This window comes from Anser brachyrhynchus (assembly GCF_964034855.1).
Source record: "Anser brachyrhynchus genome assembly, chromosome: 1".
NCBI lineage: Eukaryota > Metazoa > Chordata > Aves > Anseriformes > Anatidae > Anser > Anser brachyrhynchus.
The window spans coordinates 146,189,013-146,212,111 of record NC_137694.1 but is presented as its reverse complement, the minus strand read 5'-3'; the positions used below and the strand labels follow the sequence as shown (position 1 = coordinate 146,212,111).

The 23,099-nt window shown below is 40.7% G+C and overlaps 1 protein-coding gene across 1 annotated transcript in view; it reads left to right on the top strand.

Moving 5' to 3' along the window:
* The first annotated feature begins 1,677 nt into the window (after positions 1 to 1,677).
* ST6GAL2 (ST6 beta-galactoside alpha-2,6-sialyltransferase 2) overlaps positions 1,678 to 23,099 on the top strand; it is a 179,007-nt gene continuing 157,585 nt past the window's right edge. Inside the window, exon 1 of the mRNA XM_080571996.1 lies at positions 1,678 to 1,745. The gene's annotated coding sequence lies outside the window, so the exon portion shown is untranslated. The remainder of the gene's footprint in view (positions 1,746 to 23,099) is intronic.

Genomic DNA, 23,099 nt, shown 5'->3' with positions numbered 1-23,099 from the left:
TCCTGTTACTGAGACAAATCCAAACCACAGAAGTAGCATCTGCCTGAATGTTTTATCCTTTATGACCTCCTAATAAACTTGGCAAGGCCCCAGAATTATTTGTCTTTGGTGAAGAGCAATTAAATACTAAATACATGTTTTGGAGATTAACAGCCGGACAGTTGTGTGTGAAAACATCCCTTGCAAAAAGGTTAGCAGGCTGAACAGGAGTGTCACGGCACTTTGTGGGGCTTTTAAGTCTTTTAGACAGAATTGTCAATAAGGCAACTCTCAGTTGTGACTGCTCCGTTCTCCCTATTTCCATCCTTTAGAAAGGTTTCCTCATGCCTCTGGATAGTGGTACCAAGGAACAGTCCTTAAAGTCATTGCCACAAAGGGGCTTTGCAGAGGAGGCTGTGTGGTGCTAGCTGCTTTGCTCATGGGGGCAAAGTCACATTCATACACCCTCCTTGATTTCTTCACCCTTTTTTTCATCCACCCTGCAGACGACCCCATGATTATACTGTACTAAGATAGAGAGAAAGCCACTGCTTTCTGGGGAACAAGGCTGTTAGCAAATTAAAAGTAATTGATGATTTTTTTCCCAGTTGTTACTTTTGCTATCGTGTTGTGCATCTGTGTAGGTGGGTGTATGGGTGATTATGTTTGAGAAAAAGAGATGGACTGATGGAGGGAAATCTTCCAGAACACTTTCGTCTTTTAGTTAGGGAAAGGATATATTTTATCTGATTTTTATCAAAGGTGACATCAGAAGTAATGAAAGGATAAATAATTTTAAAGCCTCAGAGAAAGAGGATTCTTTAATAAAGAAAGGATCTGTCTTGGAGATTTAGCTTTCTTAAATCCATCAAATCCCTGTGCCAAATGCAGTAATATTCGAAAATTTTATGACAGTTTTTATTTCATGCATATTAGGGACAAGTAACACTCACCCTTAACTGACACAATGGATGCTTTTTCTTGTGGAACTGGAACATTGGGGCACTATACATGTGCTCTCTGTAAAACATTTCCAAGTTCAAGACTTCCATTATAAATCTTTCTATTCATTTACATGTATTATTGTTTTTGCCTTTAATGGTTTATGTACATACAAAAAGGCAATGATATATATTTACTAAACTACTACCTTCCCATTTAGTGAATTGCTTAGCACAGATGCTTTGTTTCATAAACACTGTCATTAAATGCATGAAATTATTGATTTAAACTGCTTTACTGAGAGGTTGCTCCTTATAAAGAGCAGAGTCGGGTCTCTTTTTAGCTGCAAACTAGGCTGAATTTCATAATAAAACTTTCACCATAAAAAGAAAAAAAATCGAAACTCTGAACAACAATAACCTCCCTATGATACATCAGTGACTAAATCTCCAAGAGAGCTGGCTTTATTTTTTTGTAAGAAAAAATAAAGAGAGAGAGAGAAAGAGAGTAGTAAGGATGCTGTGTTTCTTGTAAGGGACTCCTTTTCGAAGAGATCATGCTAAAAAGGCTGCTGAAGGGATCGCTTGCTGCTGTAATTTGTAGAAAGGAGCTCTCTTAATTATAGCCAGAGTTTATTGCGTCTCTCCTTCTCTCTCTCTCTCCCCCCAATGTGTGTGTATGCAGAGAGCTAGAGAAAGCTGGCAGCGCTACCTGAATAGCTATTGAAAGAGTGAGACTTCTCAGTGCCTGCTTCATTACTGGGTAGCAGCTCTTCCAGTGTGTGTGAGAGCGCCTAACTGCATTCTCCCATCGAAAAGCCCTTGGTAAGTCCCCTTAGCCGGCAGAGCTGCGGATTAACTCAGCGAAAGGAAGGAGGGGGGTGGCAGGGGACCGTGGGGGCACTCGGAGCCCGTGCGCAGCATCAGATCTATTAGATTTCCAAGGCTGCTGTAATAAATGTGTGGGATCTTCCGTGCTTAGCTGGGATGCGAAGGCAATTGCGTGGAATGTTTTGTGCGCTCAGGAGCAATGCTAAGTGCCTTCAGGAGTGCTGGAAACAGCAGAATTTTTCTATAGGAGATGAGATTAGTGAATGCTTCTCAGAGCTGCAAGAAGAGTGTTTGTGTTTTGTTTTGGTACCCCCTATCATTTTCCTCTTGTTTTCCTCTCCCCCTTTGTTGTGTTGAATGTGTTAATAGGCTCAGAAAGAAGAAACTATGTCTTCCTGCTGATTGATGGCTTTTGAAATGTAGAACTTTTATCGAGAAAGATGAGAGCTGCGGCTCCAGAGGAGATATGTGTGCTTTTTAAGTGCATGTGCATTCTTGTCCATGTTTCTGGTGCTGATCGTATAGATTTACCATGCTCAGGAGAAGTCCAAAAAGCTAGGAGATGCACATTTACTGCTGAAGATGCCAATGTTTATGCTTGTTAAATGTGCTTGTATCACATGCTTTATTAGTCATCTGCCTGACAAGTGGCACTCTCCAGGTAGCGCCTTTCAGTATATGTCTCAAAAAGCACTCTCTGTCAGGCACTTTTATTAACCCTGATGCTGTAAGTCAAGCTCATTAGGCTCAACAGAAAATGATAGAGGCCATCGAGGAGGTCAGGTTGCAACCCTCTTTGCTCCAGCTGAGCAATGGCATTATAAAAGAGAGCCTTGAACGATGCAGCTACTGGAGGGTCCCAATGCACTGGAGTTGGCTGCCTTTTGATTTGAAAAGTATGAACGAGTTACTCCAGGGATGGGCTGGAGGTTATTGGCTAGCAATACAGAGCATTAACAGAATGACTGTTGCCCTACACCTATTTACCCCAGACTTGGGTAAAACCATTCTACAAGAGCTGTCTGTCTGACTAGCAAGGCAGAGGAGCACTGGCTCATCTGTTACTGTCAGTCCAGCCCAGACCTCTGTTGGCTACAGCTGTCCATTGGACCGTACAGATGACACAGCCATATTTATAACTATGTGGGGTAAAGCTGCTCTTTATATTTAGAAAACATACACTAGTGATTTGAAACTGCTGCTTGGAGTCCCTAGACATCATTTTCTCTGCTACTGAGCAAACATGATAGCGCAAAGGATTAGGTTTTAGCTTGCAATGGTTGCTTTCCAGTTAGAATGGGTAAATTTATGTCTCTTCTACAGGTCAAAAGGACCAGACAGACTTTTTTATTTTCTTCTTTTTTCCTCTCAGAAGGCTTCAGTGTTTATTAAAGGACAACTTTTATAAGCTAATATTAAAACAAAGCTCAGATCTGCAGCCAAGAACAAAATAGGTATTGCTTCCTGAAACTCAGTCATTTTACACTATATTGAAAGGGGAATCGTGCAAAGGGGTGCAGATGACTAAGGGATTGATATTTGAGCTTATATAACTTCATGCAGTGGAGGATGTAAGTAGGAATATGTTACATGTTCGAGGTTTTCAGAGAAAACATTACTTTATCAATTAAATAAGCTGTTGTTAAAATTGCATCATTACCTGGGACACATAGTGCGTTAAATATAATACTGGGGTGCAAAATTGAGAAGAATAATCTTGTGGAGGGAGGGGAGAAGGGGAATCTATAAGCAAAGGAAACTTTTTGTTGGTTTTTTTTTTGTATTAGTGTCCAACAGCTGCATAAGCTTGTTGTTAGAATACTCTCAATACAACAGTGCACTGCCTTTTTAAGTTTGTTTTGCTTTAATCATCTGCTTGGACTTATGAAAAAGCAGAAATACATCAACGAGAAGAATTTCAGTGTGAATAGGAGTAGGAACAGGTAGTTTAATTTGTCCCTTTGCCACATCCTTGTATCAAATTCAGCCTTGATCATGCTCGTTTTAGTAAGGGGATTCCGTTGTAATCTGTTTGCTATTAGCATGGCATGGTGTTCACAAAGCAACCTAATATCAGGTCAGTATGGCAGAAAAATGTTGGGGGCTGTTTGCTGGCGGTCAGATGCCACAACCCTGTTGCCTACTGGAAACGCTGTATTCTGTGAGGATGATGAACCCAGCACAAGAGTCAAGGAGAGTGTCTTGGTTTGTAGGCAACATGTCTGTTTTCGTGGCCATGCCTGCTCTGTAGGACCTTGCCCATGGCACAAGGCATCTGTCTTCTCTATCTTCCTGCAGATCTGTCCCAACAGGAGTGAGACGAGGAAGTAACCATTTGTCTCTTCCTACACAGGGGACTACATGCATCTGATGAACAAAGATGCCCTACACTTCAGCATGTACCCACACACCCATACAGTAGGAAGCTTAGTAAGTGGTGGGCAGGACATATTGCCTATATTTGGGCTGCTCTAACACACCTGAAGTTAGGCAGTATGTGTTTCCACATGTAGTCAGTATGTGTTTCCAGGTAGTGGCTTACTCCATCCTTTCCACCAGCTCCAGCAGTTATATTTGGAGGAGATCAGACACTGTCCTAAGTTCTCACTGATACAAAGAGCCTTCAGACCTTGCCAGTATGAGCCACAGAGATCTAAATGTGCCTTCAAGCCTACCTGTGTTTTCATCAGAAATTCTCTCTGTTACTCTCTGACTTGAAATGAGCTTGCCTCCCTGCCCCCCATCAAAGATTACAATTCATGAGGCAGAAAATGCCAGGCACTCAAACACTGGCAGAGTTCTTTCAAATTATGTTTCTAGTTTATCATCCTTTTATATGTCAAAGTTTTCTATTTCCCCTCTCTATTTTTATATATAGCAAAATGTATCAATCCAGGCATTTCAATACCCACTGCTAAAGCATAAGGGTCAATATATCCTAGCCTACTGAATAAACAGGGGTTTTCAAAGGGCATTCCCTGTGCTGAGCATAGCTTTTTTTTTGGTAGTATAATAACTTCAGTTGCTCTACAGTTCTTCATATAAGAATTGCAAAACGAAACCACAGAAGCAGAGACCGGTGTAATTCATTGTTTACTGCTCTAAAAACTCTCCCTGTTGCTCTTGGACACTTTTCTTCTTCTCTCCCCCTTTCCTGTGGAATCCCTCTGGCTCTAACTTAGACTAAAGCTCGTTGGAACAAGTATCACGTCTCCACTCATTGCTCACCTTCATGTCCATCATACTGCATGGAAACATGAAATATTAACCACAGCTAGAATATTTACAGTGGATAAAAACCTAATGCAATCTTCTGATCCTAGCTGCAGTTTTTCTGTAATTCCTTGCACTTTAGCATGGTCAAAAGGAGAGAAACCTATTCAAGCCTTCCTCTGTAAACTTTTTGTTACTGTCCCTGGAGAAAGGACTCAAAATCCAAGCATCTGCTACCTCTGTCCACTGCAGGGCTGTGGTAAAGGTGGAAAGGCCTTGAAAAACTAAGCTTATGCAGTTATCAGGGGATTTCTGAAATAACACCAAGGAGATTTTCCAGCATGGCATTCTTGTGATTACAATGACTTACAAATTATTTTTGTCATTGCTTGGACAAGACTGGAATTGACATTTAGCAGCATATGAATTCCCCAGTAATTGGTGCCCCATAATATAAATTAGGTTAGAGGCAGTTTACCAAACCCCAGTACAGCAAGTTTTCATTTTATTATTCTCTCAAAGGAAGATAATCTACGATGTAAATTTTAGGAAGACAACAGCAGCACAGGGAAGATACAACCGTAAATAAAAATATACTGATGACTTCAATAGGACTTTGTAGTCAAAATTCCTTGCTAAATTGAAAAAGAATATCTGCATCCAGAAATCACATAGTGAGCCTGAGCTTTCCCTATACTGTGTTTTTGTGTTAAATCTGCTAAATAATTAAAGAGAGGAAAAAAGTGCAGAACAGATAACTAGGAAATAGCAGGCATGACCACAACTAGCCTGCCCATTTCATTAAACCCGCATTCAAGTTCTTTGACTTGAAATTGGATTTTTTTTTCGCTGAAAAACTGTGTCAGGATATGTTCCCAGTACTACAACAGATGCTATTAAAGCAGCTTCTTTCCATTATGAAAACAAAGCTGAAGCACTATAACATATGTTGTGTTGATTCATGTCTTAGGAAATATCATTCCATGGAGATATATTTGATAAATGCAATAAGAAAGCAGCTGATTCCTTGGAAAAATGCACTTGACTGCAGCATTAGCCACTTGCATATTGTACTTGACAAACACTCAGATGCGATATGTTTTAATACATTGCCATGAGACCTAAAGAGTTTCATTCAGATGCAACACTATTCCTTTATTTTCCTGAATGTCTTATAAGATGCTACTTGCAAATGGAAAACCTTGGTAAACAAATCCTTTATGGAGTCTGACCCTGCTGTTCAGTTGCTAGCATTCAGACCTTAAGATGGTATGGTTCCTCATCTGCAAAAGTCAGATAATATTTCTGCCTCCCCCTCCAATTACACACCCTCCACCTGTCTCCATTGCTTAGACTGCATACTGAGGGCAGGGACTCTGCCTTGTTATCTGCACAATACCTACATGGTCAGCACCTATGTGGTTCTTGGCTGCAGCCTGTAGCTGCTCCTGTAAAAGAACTTCATCCCCCATGGACTAATTGATATTCTCAGTATCAGACTCAGCCAGCTATGTGGTGCCAACAATGCCAGGAGCATTTCTCTTGAGTGCTGAGCACAGAAGCACCTGCAGGTTACAGACCCCTTCCAGGTGTGACTGCCTGTGCTGTGGTCACTGAGGGCTTCAGTTCCCCCATTTATTACTTCAACACTTTTTACAAATAATAAAATCCACACCCAAGTGTTGGAAGAAGAGACTTAGAATACTAGTTTTAGAATGAGGGTGTAGAGTAGAATAATGGATGTAGCAATTATATCAATGATACTGAGATATACCAGTTTCTTTGACAGTTATATTGGCTCCACAGAATTGACTACCGTCTTTGTTTTTGACAGTTAACTAGATAAGGTGAATCCATGGGGAGCTGATAGGTGCCCTAACAAGGCATGTTCCTGCAGCATTCTCTTTCTGACCAGAAACATGCTCATATAACTGACAGCTGACACCTTCAGTAAAATTCAGCACAAAACAATCAAAACAACAACAGTCCATATCTTCCTGATGCATGTATGTCCCAAACCTAACTGTTCATTTGGCTGGAATGGGCTCTATAAAACAAGAACAGGTTTTGTAGTACTGCCTGCTCTTAACTCCCTATTTAGTATGTTAAAATATAATTTAACAAAACTTAAAGGGTGTTCTGTGCTGCACTTAAAGAGCAACAGACCATCCCTTTGCTGAAGTAAAAGCATTAGATGAATGGATCCCTGATGAATTTCATTCAGTTCAGGGAGGTTAAGCCTGGATGGAGGGACAGAGCAGAGTAGACAAGGGCTGTTTCATGGAGTAGGGGGGCATGTACGGAGCAGCTGTTCTACATCCTCACTTGTCTTGTTGCTCCACTGTGATCACTGGGAGAAGATACAAGCTACAGCAGCCCAGTGCACAACAGGGAGAATATTGTTCCAAAAGATAACAGAACTTTTATGGGGAACTATTTTTGTGCTGCTTTTTTTGAGAAAGAATAAAGCAGACCACCTCTCTAGCTCAACTAAAACTGTAATTTCTGATACAGTCTTAAAAAAAGAAAATTCAGATAGTTAAATCTAAAAAGATGATTTCATTGTGTTTAAACCGAAATTGCTCGAAAATGCCTTCAGATAAAGCCAGATCTACCCATCTCATAATCCCCTGTTGTCTTTTAGCTGCATTCAACCTGAGGTCAACAAGGTGACTCAAGCCTAGATTCAACAGAGAACAAGAAAATTCCCAAGAGCTTTTTCTCCAAGCTGCTGCCTACCTCCTAGAGATTTAATCAACTGCCTAGAGCTTATTATCAGAGCAAGTACCCTGACTCTAGCTCAGAAAAAGGCAGTCGACTTTTCTGTGCAGCTGGGAAATCCTGTAGACCCATTTGTTGAGATTGGAGCTCTGGAGCCTCTTTTGGGCACTACTGGTGCCAAGCTGATTCCTGTTGCGGAGCCCAAATGTCCCTGTTCAGTGTCTTTGAGACTCTGCCCTGGGAGGCAACATCTCTTACCTCTGTCGTTACCCACAATGGTGGAGATCTAGGGAAATAAGGATTGCGCATGGTTCTCCAGACCCCATACTTTAAGAGTCCATGTTTCTTTTTTTCTTGAATGACACAGTATGGTTGGCCACTTTCTCAGAGTTAAAAAAAAAAAAAAGTCATTTGGAGGTGAAATCATTCAGCAATGGTGGAGAAAGAGCTAATGTATTGACTGAACTCCTCACAGATGTCAGCTGACATTGCTGAACTAAAGTTTATAGGATCGGTTGTTTTGCACCAGAAAACTGCAGTATGAAGCCTTAGAAATTACAAATAGTTACAATTATATATTTAAAAATGAAAAATAGATTTCTTCATGAGAATGGTGTGCAATGTAGGCAAACATTCATTCTGCTTTGCTCATTGGGAAGCACCATTGGATTCTACTTTTCAAGGCACTACAGAGAGCAATACAGATGTAAGGTACTGCCTTACTTGCAATACAGATCCCCTTTGAATTCTCTGAGCGTATTTTTCTAGCTCCGTATCCTGCTGCCAGGTGTGTCTGAGGTCAGAGCTCAGCATGTCTGTTATTCAGCTAGGTGCCATGGTTTTTAGCTTGGCCTCCCACCAGAAGTGGCTTGTAATAAAAGCAAACTAAAAGGCAAAGAATAATAGAACTTGCATGTCCTTCCTCCTTAGGATTTGATTCTCTTGGCATGTAGTTGGGACTATGTTAAAACAAGACTGATATTTTATTTGGCTAACACAGGGAAGGAACAGGGTTGGTAACAGGGTAGTGGAGGGAGGAAAGAACATGCATTGTGGTAGTGCATCACTTCCATTATGCTCCAGATAAAATATCTGAAAAGTCATCGGGCTTTTGCCATCTGTTCAATTTTTGGAATGCTTCCAGGAAAAGACAATACCTACAAGGACCGTGTCCATTTTAGCTAGCAGACTCTGCTCTCTCCTCAATCATAAATCACTTGTGATTGTGGATGCAGGCATATGCGTGAGTTCACATGAACACAACTACAGTGAGACTCCTAATTTGCAACTAATCCACCCTGCCATACACAGACTTCTAAGCAAGCAACTCTACATCTCAGTAATGACTGTGCTATTTATTAGAGTTGGCTAAGCCTGTCTGGTTTAAATCTGGTTTCAATCTTATCTTAAGATATTCACTGTTGAGATTTTGGTTCAGCGAAGTGTCAGCATAAACTTATATATTGCTTTGTCTGGAAGTACCCACTCTACAGCTGTGTTCCAAAGCTGTTCCCCAAGAAACATGTAACACCTGTATGTCAGTGTAGCTCTCATTTTTAATTTTTAACAAGTATGGACTGAGAGCATACCAGAGTGACCAGCTTCTGATTATAGACTACATGAAATAACACCCTTGTGAAGTGTGCTTAAACCCCTGACACTCAAAGGAAAAAATTAAGAACCATCACATTTCCAGATAATGTACCTTAAAATCTAATCTTATAATGCAAGGGTCAAACAAAATCAAAACACTGTTTACAGCAGTGTTCTTTCTTCTCATCTCTGCAGTTATTCAAGGCATTTAGTCCAAATTAATTAAAACTATAACAAAAATATTCTTATGGCTAGTTTAAAGAGTAACATGTGGCATATAATTTGGATTTCTGAGTGATTTAGACAATTAAGCTGCATTACTCATCCCTCTCATCTAAATATGTACATTCTGTAATCTTCCATGTGAATTTTCAACTCATCTTTGGATAACATTTTGGTTATCTGCTGGAGAAGAACATTCATCTCAGAATGAGCATAGCAAGGTGAAAATAGTCCAGTTGGAAAAAATGAGCATGACAGAAAGCAACCCTGAGCTACAGTAATGTATGGGAAACTTCGATTTCTTTTCAGTGACGGAAGAATTCTTTTACTTTCTTTCCAACAGCAAACAATCCTTCTGTATTGCCAGATCATTTAGAATTGAGTGGCATTTTAGTGTATGACCTTCTCTCTTTGAGCTAAATATCATCACATGAACACATTGTTGACAGCATCAGGAGAGATCAGACTGGAAGAGATCTGTGGGCAAAAAAATCAGAACCTTCCACTCCCAGAAAATAAATAAATAAATAAATGGAATTGAAGAGAAAACAGTGTTACCTTCATAAATGACCCTCCAGTACTAACATCATTCATTCAAACATGTAGTACAAACGATGTCCAGCTGCTTGAATAACTGTTAGTTCTAGTAGTTCCAATCTATGTGTTCCCTTTCATTAACTAGTATATTGGGGCTATCCCCAGACACTCTCTATCCACGACTCAATGGAGACAAACCAATCAGCCCAAGCAACCCAGCCAATGTTAAATCTGCCTATCAGTACAGGTAAGAAAAAAAAAAAATCCTATGATAAGTCTGCAGCTAATACAAGCTGATCAATTATGCAATTAAATGAAATTACAAATTTAAAATGTAATATAATGTAACATAACGTAACATAACATAACGTAACATAACGTAACATAACAACGTAACATAATATATTGCAATGTAATGTAATTAACATAATATAACTAATATAAAATAGTATTTTCCAAAAATATACTTATGAACTCCAGGGGCAAATCTAACAAAGGCAGTAGAGCCATGCTCATATTGAGGGTGAAATTCATCAGAGGGAGAGGAACCAAAGACTATATGATTTCTTAGTCTTTGGAAAACAACTGAAAATAATCCTTAGCCAAGATCATCAATGGGAACAGATGCTCCGCAGAGATAAAGAGAGGTGCACACAAGCTCTGTTTCCCACCATCCTGTCTCAAAAGAAAGAATGGTAAATAGGAGCAGCAGCTTCTTTAGGTTCATATTTCCCTTGGCAGACTTCTCAGGCTGCAGAAGCCCAGCCAGGTTCACCAGAGCATCCTGATAGACCTTGCAGGAAGTCTGGGAATACCTGTTAGTTGAAAACAGATCTCAGTGTGGGGTTCTGTCTCTAGACAGACCAGTGAGGGGGTCTGGAAAGAGAATACCACTGGCTCCATAGTGGGTACACTTCCACAGTTATTTTAGAATTCAAAAGATCAAAGGAATAAGCTTGAGCATACAAAAATTATAATAAGAGTCATAATAAAAAACCCACAGTGTTATAGCCAAGCAATATGAGGTACTTTTGGCATTGTTTGTTCATTTGGCAGACTGGCATAGAGCAAGGTGAGATCAGCTTTGTGCAGCTGAGCTGTTGGTCTAATGCTCTGCCAAGTCCCTGGTAATGTTTTAAACACGCTGGCCCCTCTGAGGCTGCTAAAGCCAGAAGCTGTAAAGGCTGGGTGTGAGAGACAGCACAGCCACATGGAGAGCCAAGAGCAGCTTGGTGCTGAGGGTCAGGTCAGGCCACAGGCCTTTACAGCCAGAGAAGCTTCACCTAGCTAGAAGTGATACTAACACAGGCTTCCTGGTGCCCTTAGAGGGTTTTCTGTCACTGGGAGAAGCTGCTATGGGACAGAAGACCTCCATTCTGTGGCATGGGGTGCATCAGGCACAGCATTGCTGGCTGGTTGAGGGATGGGATTGTCCTGCTCTGCTCTGTTCTGGTGCGGCCTCACTTTGAGCACTGTGTGCAGTTTTGGGTGATACAATATCAGAAGGACATAAAACTATTAGAGAGCACCAAAGGAGTGAAATGAAGATGGTGAAGGGTCTGGAGGGCAAGATATATGAGGAGCAGCTGAGGTTACTTGGTTTGGTCAGCCCAGAGCAGAGGAGACTGAGGGGAGGCCTCATGGCAGCCTGCAGCTTCCTCTCAAGGGGAGTTTTGGGCTGAATGTTAGGAAAAGGTTCTTCACTGAAAGGGTGGTCGGACACTGGAACAGGTTCCCCAGGGCAGTGGTTACATCACCGAACCTGCTGGAGTCCAAGAAGTGTTTAAACAATGCTCTCAGGCATAGGGTTTGATTTTCGTGCTGTCCTTTCGATATCCAGGAGTTGGACTAGATGATCCCTGTGCTTCCCTTCCAACTTGCGATTTTCTGTGGCAAGCCATCTATCTGAGCCAGAGCAAAGCTGAGCCATTGCATCAAACTCTGCCTCTTTACTTTGTTTTCTGTTTCTCCAATTTTCTTGTTGCCTCTGGGTCTGAGGGTCTGAAATGTGATGTCTTTCCCCATGAGCAGCAGTGGGGACCCACTCCATACACAAGCTCCCTTTGCAGCAGGAGTAATGTTGACTGGTGGCTCCACGAAGCCAAGACCACCCTGAAGAGCAGAGCACACAGAAACAGTTCTTCACTATCTCTCTTACCTCACTGCACAGGGCTTGGCAGTGTGGGCAAAACCAGGCTGGGGTTTGCAGTAAGCATAAGGTTATAGCTATAGTGTTAGCTTACATGTTAGACATGCCTCCAAAGGTGTAGCAAGCAAGACTTCACCAGAGAAATTACCAGAAGTGCCAAGACACACATGATGTTTACATCCTTGATCCTGAGAAAAAAAATGTGGAGGATAGAGGTGATTTGTCCCATCGTGCCAGCCCAGAACAAACAGGTTGTGATTGAACCCAAGACAAGCAGTGGTGTAGGCCAAGCAACAAGGGTAACTTGATCTAACTAGTGGAGACAGAATTTATGTAAAAAGGTGTATGAAGAAGCAATACAACCAGGTTAGACCTATTACAGTTTAGCAAAGAAAGGACAAGACCATAAGCTATTTTTCTCATGGTGACCCTGTTGGTAATTTGGTGTACAGCATTTGGGAGTTGAGGTGGTAGCAAGGAAGTACCATCAGCAAGACCAGGGACCACTCAGAGCATGACCTCTCAAGCCATGCAGTTTAGAAATTGGCAGCCCTGCACATGAAGCAAATACCAACACATCAGAACGAATTCAAAGCTGTTATCCCACAGATCCAGAGCAACAACAACAAAATAAATGTAGAAAGGTGTTACCTGTGTGAGCCCTGTGGAATTTCTGTTTGACTTGGCACCAAAAACATGTTGTGAGATTTTTGACTTGACAGTATCAGTTGTGGTCTTTTATTTAGAAGACTTATGCAGCCCTGGAAGTGAGGATATGGCAATTAATGGGAACAAGCTTGCCAGCTGTGTTGCCTTCTTTCGACATTGTAGAAAATTCTGTATACCATGTAAAAAAAACATATCCCATCACTAGCAAGAAGGCTCTCAGAAGATGTTGATTTTGTGACATTCCCAGTTTCAGGGCTGATTTTTTCATTTCTGTGAAGGTATAAGCTTTGGATAATTGTCGAAGAATGAGGTGCAGCAAGCCAATGTGTGAAGTAACTTTGGGTAAAAGAATTTAGACAACATTTCACCCTCACTTTAATTTGTTACCATTATTTTTATTTTTATTAGTATAGGATCCTGTTTTAAATAGGACGCAATCTGTTTGAAAACATTAGGCTGCATGATGTCTTGCATATTTACAGGAGTAAATTTGCTTTAGCATATTTAAATAGGCTAGTTTGGTGTAAGATTTTTAGTGCAAAAGAACTATTGCGGGCAAGGTTCTCAAAAACAGACATCTGAAAGCTATCTCTGTTGGCATCTTCATATCTAAAACCAGTAAATTCTAAATGTGGCTTTCTGGGCTTGCCAACAGCATGCAATGTTGTGTTACTGGAATTAGGATATCTGTGCTAGGAGGGCATGTTCACCTGGCTGTAGACCTGAATAGCACCATGCTTCTTCCAGGGTACACACTAGCGTGGATACCTTCACATAGCCCTGTGATATGCTAGGTAAATGTATCCAACTTGAAAATGTGACATCCAAGGTAGCAGTTAATTGTTTTTATCATGACTGTTTGAGGTCATATTTCTCATCATCGCTATAGAGGAACTTTAGGAAGCACAAATGTTTTGCCCTCCAAGGCTTGACTCATATGACTACTTTTCAACAAGCTATGATACTGCTAATGCCAATGAATGTGTTTACACTGAGTGAAAACTAGTAGGAATAGCATGGATAACATTTAACTGCATAAACAGCACCATCTTTACTTATTGATCTGTGCTATCTTCAAGTACCTGCTGTTGCTTATTGTCATTATAGGGTTAAATTGAGGCTTCCTTTGTTCTCTTTCCAAGGGACAAAGTAAATCAGTTCTGACATCTGAAGCAGTATATTTATAGCAGTATGTAGCATGTTGCTCTATAGGGTGGCTGCAATGAAAAACATAGAGCAAGAGCCCTGTATGCATTTGTCACACAGAGGAACAGAAAAGATGGATAGCTTCCTCACTATCTTCTTCTCCCACCCCCCCTTTTTTTTAACACAACAAAAAAGCAAAGACACAACAATAACAACAACAAAACAACACACACACACACATTTTGAAATGGAACATTGGAAAATATTGCTCTGCTTTCAGATTTAAAAACAGGAATTTCACATGGCAATGTTAGTAACTGAATATAGCATCCACATTGGATGGGTTTTGTCCCTGTCTCTTGTCTTCCCAGGAAGAGAAGCACCAGTTGTCATTGCTTCATTACTTGTTCCATTTCTGCCAGTGGTAACGGGGTAAATTTTAAATGCCAACTGGCACAGCTTGCAAGAGTGTATAATTTATGAGGAGCATGTGAGAAACTGGAAAGATAGCTACAATCAATATCAACATAAGCAAAACATTCAGCCTTCAATCTCTGCCACAGAGTGTGGCTGCCCATGCTTAGTTATCACTCCAAACACATTTTTTACTTTCCTGAACTGTAATTCTCTCTCTTTCTCTCTCTCTCTTGTTAAGGCTATGTATATTTTTTTAGGCTGGGAGGCTTCTCAAAGGAAAGAGGGATGGTCTGGAAAAACAAGATTGAAAATGTATACAAATACATATATCTTGCCAAAAACAGATCAACACTGTTGAATATTGTAGAGGGTGGAGGGGATGTGAAGTCAGAGGCAGGATTCTTACACAAGACAGCTCCTTACTGGAAATGGAAATGGTGGGAAGCAAGGCAGGCAAAGCAGCTTTTCACAAACAAGAGGGGAGAGGAACTGAAAGCAGGGATGTACCAATCTTGAATACACAGAGCTGCTGCTATTAGTTTTAACTTTTCTAACCAAGCTACCTGCAGTACTGGCATCAGAACAAAAGCTTGGTGTCTGCAGATTTGCATAGATCTACATATATTTAGTGATATCTGAACCATTTATGCGAAGGCATATCTGATCATATACAAGAAGAAAAATTGAAATGCAGAAATACTTTAGTATTTAAATTCACTTCTTCTGCTTGTGTATTCACCTTCCTCCCTTCCAGCAGGAGAATTTCACTGTAATATCACAGCACACTGAAAACCATTCACTTGATGAACATCTCTACTGCCTCATCTCCTTCCTTAAGTTAACTGTACTGCCCATCTCCCACAGTAAATCACAAAGTCCAGCTCACTCCCAAAGTAAACCAGCTTTGAGCTCTTGGTCAGTTGTAAACACAGATAATATTAGTTTCTTAATGTTATATTTTTCCAATTGATTTCTTAAATAAAAAAAACCATCTGGCTTAAACAGCAAAAAACACTGCTGCCAACATTGCTAGGAGAGGTTTGGCAAGGACTGCAGTCTCTGTTCTTGGAGGTGCCATGGGCTGCAGACAAGGATTTATGTTGCCATGTGAAAAGCTCTGGCATGGTAAACAGACTGCTTGTGCAGTTCTCCATTACACACCTTTATATATGTAGAATTACTTTTATCAGGGGGCAAAAAAATGAGCAAAATATGGAGAAGATTTCAGCGCAGCATTTTGTCCCTGCCGTGTGTGCATAGTTTCGTGCCTGAGAGGTGATACCATAATCTACTCAGCTGCATGTCCTCAGAGATACCTTAACCTGTGCACTTTCCCTTGATCATCTTCTCACCAAAAGAATATAGGCTGGCTGGGAGAAAAAGCTAGTGAAGGGGCCACAGCACCAGTGCTTACAGAGATCTCACTCAGTTAACAAAGTTGAAGCACTCTCACAAACAATGAAGATGGTGGAATAATTGCAAAATCCATTTATTTTGTCTTAATACATTTATTATGTGTATCTGAATTTCACCCGTAAGTGAAAACAATGTTCAGGAGTCTTTCCCATTAAAACTATATACATATCTCCAGAACATAAAGTACGTACTCAGTCTGAAGGTAGATTTGTTAGGCTATCTGTCCTGATGGAACTATTTCTAATTGTGGTGGCAGATCATGAATTCCAGATTGTAGTCCACAAATTATTTTGCAGTACCTTACGGGGTAGCAGGCAGTGTGATAGCACACAGAATTATTTATCAAAATGAACATAATTAAGTCTTGAAGTGAAAAGTGCAAGAAAGAAAAAAATCCAGTAGACCAACGTGGATCAATTATTTACTGAAAAGACATGAGAAAATACAAAAGGAAAAGCATGAAAGAAAAAAAATGATTATCTTCTCTCCAGTACAAGTAATTGTTTTAGCAGATTTCCTGTCAGAAAATGTTTCCCAAACTAGTTTTATTTAAAGATTCTCTGAAAGGGCAAATTGTCTAGTAATCAAGTCATTTCATGACTTAATTTACCTTGATTAGCATGGCACTTTTCAAAAAGTGCTAATCAATTTTAGCTTCTAGTAAACTGAGAACACCACAGAAATTGCTGTCACAGTCTTGAACTACTAATCAATTTTGAAAATCTAAATCAGTGTGTATTTTACACTATTATTTTTCAGTCATTGGCTGAAATGCCTTTCTTGACCTTGAAAAGATAAATGAATTTCCATGAAAAATAAATAGAGAAAAAGATGCCACACTTCATCACTGCAGTTTTTACTTAAAATACTGAATATGTAAGAAATATAAAAACAAGATTTTTTATTAAGTGAAGTCTTTTTTTTTTTTTTTCCTGACAAAGAGCATTCTTACATGTTAGGACCCCACTTTCTTTAAGTATACAGAGCATATTTACACTGCATAATGCAGCATAACGGCTGGACTTGTTATAATAACAGGTTTTCTGAAAAGCTGCAGCCAAAAATATTTATGTTACATGATTCTTCTGTTTTGCAAGCATCAAAGTATCCCCAAAAATATCAAGAAATAATTGATAGCACAACCACATAACATTTTTCTATATTGTTATGCGTCTCTTTCATGTTCCACGTTTCTACAAATAAACCTATCACTGGTATTTAGGCAGTGGAGCTGTGCTTGGAAATTATGAATTTTCAGATGTTAAAGGCTTAGACATTTTTTAGCAACCTAATCTAATCATCAGCCATCTGGAGTTTCTTTCACTTATATGTTTATTAGAAGAACACAGGGACTTTCTCTGTTTTGGCAAGAAGAAAAATCCCCATTTTAATTCCAAAGTTATAGCCTATTGCACTATACATACCATTTTTTCTTTGTGTGTTTCTGAAAGAGACAGATAAAACTTGCCAGCAGAAGGCCATCGCATAAATCCATCTGACACAAATGAACTGGCTGGTTCTGGACATCATTCTTGAACTGGTAGGAAAATGGCACAAGATGGACCAAGTTCAGGGTGGGGTGGGGGAGAAGCAAACAGCCTTGCATAACATAGAACAACAGCAGAACAGTGCTGACCTCCTCCAGAAGACACTGATGCAGCAGCCAGCTATGTTTTCTGGCTTATGAAGCAGCAAGTAAGGTAGGGTGGCCAGAAGCCAAATAATTGTCCTATGCCCCTCCAAATGACACCCAATCAGGAACAGGGTATGTTAAAGCTACCTGTAGCTATATGGATACCTACATTTACAGGTAAGTCTCCCTGCTTTTCCCAAAGACCCCAAGAGAGGTTCAGAGCATCCTTTTTAAGCTATATTGCCTTTTGTCAGAGAAATCTCCCTTTGATTCCATGTAGAGCCTCCTAGGATCATACTTGCACCTCAGATAGGAGCTTGTAGTTATGTGATGCAAGGACTTCTCCACTGAGAGGTCTAGTGATGTTTGAGCATCATTTGGATCCTTGCAAGTCTCTATCTTGAGCTGTGCTCCTGCATGCCAGTGCTGTACACTTTTAGCCTGTGTAATGGAGATCATTCCCAAGATATTCCCATTGCTCCCAGCTGTGGTCTAACAGTAAGCAGTTTTCAACTCCATCTCCTCAGATATGTTGTATTCCTGCTTGTACATACTGTGTGTGTGCTATACCTTGACTGATTCATGTGTGACCTATCTGAAATGTATTACTCCAGGACCCATGGCATGCCTTTCTCTTGGTTCTCCAGTTCCTGTATGGACAAGGTGATTTTATCAGTAAACTTACTCCATAAAGCAGTTCCCATTAATTTCTGTTTGTATGTAGTGTGTCACTCCTGGCTGACCAGAATGAGTCCTGGCTACCTGCTACTGTACCAATCCTATTTACTGGAGACATCTAGTAAACTGAAAAGCTTTCTTCTGTCACTGTGTTCATTCTATTTTCCTTCCAGTCATGCTGAGACAAACTGGACCATCAGGTCCAGCTCTGTTCTGGGGAGCAGAAGGCATGAGAACTTGCGGATACTTCACACAGATCAACATGCAAGCAAAGTTGGGCCTCCTCATTCATTTTCTAAAAGAAACATGACTTCCAATTTTTCAAACACTAATAAAGGCTGAGAAAATATAGTTCAGAAGATGAAAACTTTGAGTCACAGACTAATTATCATTAGAAGGACTCATTTGTTTCTCAGTTACTGGTATAAAGAATAAAGATACACTGCCAATTTGAAATACTGGAATGCTGTTAATAAATATCTGATGCTCACAAAATTAAATTAAACGTACCCCAGTAAAGGAGGACCTACCCCATCACAAACAGCAGGACTCATCTGTGCTTCAGGACCTGAAAGATCAGAACTGAAGGGGACTATACAGTCTCAGTGGTGACTTTGACAGTTCAAAATGCTGGTTGACTAGACCTGGGTGGTGTTCCTTTTATGGAGACAGAGAGAAATCAGGCTGTTCTTTGATGTAAGTCCATGTATTTATCACACAATGTCCTGTTTCTTTCAGTAAAGAAGAGGTAGAACAACAGAGAGATGAGAAATGTGGCCAAATCTCCAAGATTTTCCCCTATAACATTCAGCCCAAAGTACCTCTCCTTCATGGCTGTCTCTTAGATCATGCTCTCAATGCCTGCTCAGGTTGTGTCTTGTGCTCCCTTCTCATTACCCCTACCACTGACATGCAACCACTTATGCCTTACAAGTCACTTCACTTTGGAGAGTGTTTCCATGTCCTTCTTGTTCTGGGGGCCCCAAAGCTGAATGCAGCAGTCCAGGTGGGGTCTCATGAGTGCAGAGCAGAGTGGGACAATCACCTTCCTCAACTTGCTTGCCTCGCTTATTTTGATGCAGCCCAGGATACAGTTGGCTTTCTGGGATACAAGCCCACACTGCCAACTCATGTTGAGCTTCTCGTTAACCAATACCCCAGGTCCTTCTCCTCAGCGCTGCTTTCAATACATTCTCCACCCAGCCTGTATTTATGTTTGGGATTGCCCCAGCCCAGATTCAGGACCTTGCACTCGGCCTTGTTGAACCTCATGAGGTTCCCACAGGTCCACATGTCAAGGCTGTCAAGGTCTCTCTGGATGGTATTTACAGGAATTACAGAAGGATGGATGAGAGTAGAGAAGATAGGAATTCAAGGGAGCAAGCAATACAAAAGTTGGAGGGCACACACCAGTGTAAGAATTGTCATAACATATCTGAGCCTCTGCCCTTGATGCCCAGCATCTTGCTTCTGCTAGAAACTAGGACTCAATGCTTCAGAAGATTGTGCAAGAAAACTGTCCAGTGAAAACCTATGATGTAATGAGACCATGAAGGAAGTTTCCATCTAACTCTTATAAACTGAGATTATCTGAAGCCCTGAAGCATGAAAGAGGGGTGACAACTGTGATGAAAATAAGGAGATGAGGTATAGAGAATGAAAAAAGTGAGGAAAAGAACAAACCGGGCTACAAAAAAAGCCCAGAGGATCAGGACTGATTTCCCCCCAGTGTCGTGCTGAATAGGGGATCCAAATCAAAGCCTTCACGTTGGGCTTCTGTATAACATACAGGAGATCATGTTATCTTTGATGAAAATGTTTTGTCTAATTTTATGTGATACTTGCCAAATTTGCAGGATTTCTAAATTACCTAGTTTGTTCCTTCATGTATTATAGTACGATTTTATATAATAAAAGGACTTCATTTGTTCACTCATTAATGCTCACAAAAAACTTTCAAAAAATACTTCTTGTCCCTTCTTATATCTTCTCTGCTTCTTATTAAAAGTAATCCAAAATACACTGACTTGGGTATAAAAGCTGCCCAGATTGGATATTTAAGCTGCTCACTGTCCTTTAAAATTCTCATTTCAAATTTATAAACTACTGTGATTGACATTAAATACATGCTCTGGTGTGTGCTGTCAGGGCAGGAAGCCTTCACCAATATGGATTAGGCACAGAATCATAGAAACAGAATCATCTAGGTTGGAAAAGACTTTCAAAATCATCAAGGCCACTGTTTAAACAGAGAGCTACCAAGCAGCTCCACCACAACTTCTCCCCAGCAAATGTGCTAAAGAGTGACAATTGCTCTGGGACAGCCCCAGGAGGTAGCTCAGGCTACCCAAGCTTCCCCTAATGCTCTCTGTCATGGATGGGAAGCATGTGCAGCGTCTTTTGAGAGCAAAAGAGAAGCCACACTCCCTGTTTATTCAGACAGTACTGCTTGTCGTACCTGCAGTAAGACTACTGGAGCTCGGAGAGAATGCAGAAATGCCATTAGCCAAGTATTTTTACTTCAAAAATTCAAACAAAACCTAGAAATCCCTCTGAGTAGCCCATTTTATTCCCCCAGCTGAGTACCCAGATGTAAAGTAAAAGCGACAGCCAGACCAGGCCCTGTGCACCTCTGCATGACAGGTATTTCTTGAGGAGGAGGGGGGCTGGAGACAGCAAACTGCTGCCCAGCATTTCCTGTGTGCACAGAGAAGGGGTCATATTTGAAAGTTTTAGCAGAAATATATCAACTCCTTGCAGCATATTGAAGCAGATCGCCAGGCCCTGTGATCAGCATATCAGAGCTGACTGATGTGTCAGTCGTGTCAGCCTGTTGTCAAGGATAGATTTTTATTGTTTATGGTTGTCACTTCAGTGTAAGATTAAATATGAGACCTACTTAGTTTGCAGTATTGCTGTCCTTATTGTGGGCATACACTTTTACATGTGCCTTGCGAAAGAAATATATATATATTACATAGAATAAACCGGTTCCTATACACCTCCTACATACTCCGGAGTGCTTCAGTTTGCGCACCTTCATTTACCCTGTATAGAAACTTAACTTTCAGGAGAGTAACTGGAATTCCATCTTAGCAGGGAATCCTACTCCAGTAAGCATGCAATTTTTGTCCTCTTTAGAGAAATAAAACAGTTTAAAGACATGACAAGGTAAAAAAGAGAGTAGCTGGCAAGAATTCCCATGCTGCCATAGCAGAATGACCCTTTACAATTCTGATTTAAATGGCATGACTCTTTTCAAATTGCATTAGTGTTTCAACTTCTGCCTCTCCTTGATTTTAGCTTCTGGGATTTTGCAATTTATAGTCCAGTGTTCTGCTTTTCTGTTTCTAGTCTTGTGCTGCTGACTTTGCCCAAGCCTGTAAAACCAGATGACCACCTTGCTCTGACAAATTTGCTCAGGGTCAGTGGGGTAAAAATTCTGACAGGGGAGTTATGAAAAAAGAAATGCACAAAGACATGGGCAGAGTTTCTCCTCAAGCACAGATAAGTCAGCTCTAGACTTGCTCTTTGTTTACGGCATAGCTGCCACTGTGTTTGCTTTGGGGAGGGAAAGTGAAGAGCAGTAGTGCTAGAGGAATTTGAATATGCTGTAGAGAAAGCATGCTTGTTTGCCATGGCACCTGATAGACCCCCTCATCACACAAACGTCTGAGTGTAACAGATTGCTTTTTCTCTGAGATTCAGATTGGAAATGCTTGGCAGACAAAATAAAAGAATGAATGTTTTCTAAAAATAGTCGATCTGTTTTTCCTGTGACAAACAAAGATTTATGTGGACCCAAATTAATAACAATATGTTTCACATTTCCTGCTCTGACTGCTATGTGTATCTCATCAATTGATATCTTTATTCATAGGATGCAAAAAATAAAATTTGCAAGAGAAGCATTTTTCAGAGGATGAAAGAAAGAGGATGGTGTTTTTAGAAAATAAAGCTGTGCTTTGTACAAGGGAACAGGAGAGATGGGGAAGAGGAAGAGGGATGGTGTGTACCAACTCTCTTTCCCCTAAAGTGAGGTGTGAACATTTATGTCTGCTTTGGGACAAAGATTATTGATATATTATTCTCTTGTTAACTGGAGAAGAAAGGATTAGGTGCTAAACCGACATTCCTCTACAGGTTTCCTATGCAATAGTAAGCATGTCATTTAGGGAAAGACTCATCTCAGCTGCCTTTAGCTGCGTAAAAGTTAGACAGCTTTTTAAAACCACTTAAAGGGGAGAAATGTATTTGTCCAACAAGCAGTGACCTGAAACACTTCATAGGATGATCTGCCCAGAAGACAGCCCAGCAGCTGCAGCCCAGTGTCTGGCTGAACTCCTCTGCGGTCTGTCTGCACCGAGTGGGTAAGTGGCCGGTGCTCCATCCTCCTGTGGGCAGGAAAATCCACTCTGTCTGGCAGCCCTTCAGGACAGAATCATCTCCTGCAACGTGCTCGGATAGCACTGAGTATGTCAGGGCCCTGGACCTCCTGTGGGGCTGCTAAGTGATTCTGCGGTAATAAGTGAATAATAGCAGCAGCTAGTTGCCTCAGGCTTGGTAAATGTTCAGCTTTATAGCAGGAGGCATCTCAATCCAGGGAACTACAGTGTGAACAGGCTTCCTAACAGAGCATCCTTTATTGTTTTCCGTTTCAACTTCTGCAATTTATAAATCCAATGACAACAGAACCAGGAAAACTGTCCCCACTGAGTGAAATATGCACTGTCCCGTGTCTTTATTTACTGTTCGTGACTGGAAGTCCAGTGCAATCTCTCTGACAATGTAACATTTTCCGAGCTTCTTTTATGTTGATTTCTCCATTGATCCCAATGACATCCATGAACGCACACTGTGCTTACAGTGTGCATGGGCACGTCCAGAGTCTAATTCAAACAGTACATTTTCACATTTAACAGCTTCTCCTGCTCCATACTCCCATGTGGCTGAG